This window comes from Octopus bimaculoides, chromosome 21 (assembly GCF_001194135.2).
Source record: "Octopus bimaculoides isolate UCB-OBI-ISO-001 chromosome 21, ASM119413v2, whole genome shotgun sequence".
Classification (NCBI taxonomy): Eukaryota; Metazoa; Mollusca; class Cephalopoda; order Octopoda; family Octopodidae; genus Octopus; species Octopus bimaculoides.
In genome coordinates, this window is record NC_069001.1 from 8,713,791 (window position 1) to 8,714,891 (window position 1,101).

Genomic DNA, 1,101 nt, shown 5'->3' on the forward strand with positions numbered 1-1,101 from the left:
CTATATAATCATGGCTTGGATTAACATGAAACGCGATACCCTGTAAATGCATTCATACATACTTTTTCTACAGATTTTCTCTGCAAAACTGTTTCATACTAAATCAGTTTTAATTATTTTTTTAAAGTTTTATTGTTTTCTTTTAACTTAAAATTTCTTTCTTCTTTTTTTTACAATTTTATTTTCGTTGCTTTTTTCAATTTTGTGCTCTTTCTTCACAATTTCTTTGCTTTGTTTTTGTTTTTTCATCTTTTGTTTCTATAATTTTCCTTCGTTCTCTACAATCTTATTTTCCTCTTCTTTTCTCCTCCTCCTCCTCTCATTCTCCCATTTTGGCTACCTTATTTTTCTAACTATTACAACCTGGCATTTTTTTTTTTGTTTCCTTTTCTTTTCATAAAAATTTTAAATTTTTCTCATCTTTCAATATCTTTTCTGCACGAACATTCTTTCTATGTTCATGACCGCTTATGTCAAAGAGTGCGCTGTCATAACGATTGACATTTTAACCGCTATATTTCAACACAGACGTGATTCATTCTACAAGCAGTCGGCTGCTTATATTGAACAGTAAAAAAAAGAACAGACAAAGAAAAAACAATAAGATGCTACTTTGGTGTGTGATCTACGAAGGGGATTACTTTAGGTAACTCTTTTCAATTATTTTGTACGTACTTAGCACTATCAGTGTATTTTTTTCAAAATTCTTACTATTCTAATAAGGAAATCATATAAAAATTAAAATAAGTGCGTAGAGCACCCACAAAAGTAAATTTGCTCAGGTAGATCACACGAAAAGTAGCACTAACACAAAGTAAACTCAAAAGTAATCTAAGGTAATCTCCTTTTAAATTGCAATATTTAAGTGAAAAAAAAAAAAAAACATCATATAATGAAAACAGGTAAGATGAATTTTATAAAAAATGGAGGCTCTACCTTGAGTTTGTAAACACATGGTAGTCCTCTAGTGTTACTTCTTGCTGAACTGTATTAAGATTTTATGAACGATTGGCGATTGAGTGTGTAGTCTCTCTTTACTCTTTTACTCGTTTCAGTCATTTGACTGTGGCCATGCTGGAGCACCTCCTTTAGTCGAGCAAA

General features: G+C 30.7%; 1 long non-coding RNA gene across 1 annotated transcript in view; it reads right to left on the minus strand.

Annotated features, from left to right (window-relative positions):
- The window catches only part of LOC106875613 (uncharacterized), a 25,387-nt gene extending 24,292 nt beyond the window's left edge, over positions 1-1,095 (minus strand). The window contains exon 1 of the long non-coding RNA XR_001410145.2: positions 937-1,095. This is a non-coding gene — a long non-coding RNA (uncharacterized LOC106875613). The remainder of the gene's footprint in view (positions 1-936) is intronic.
- Between the last annotated feature and the right edge of the window lie 6 nt (positions 1,096-1,101).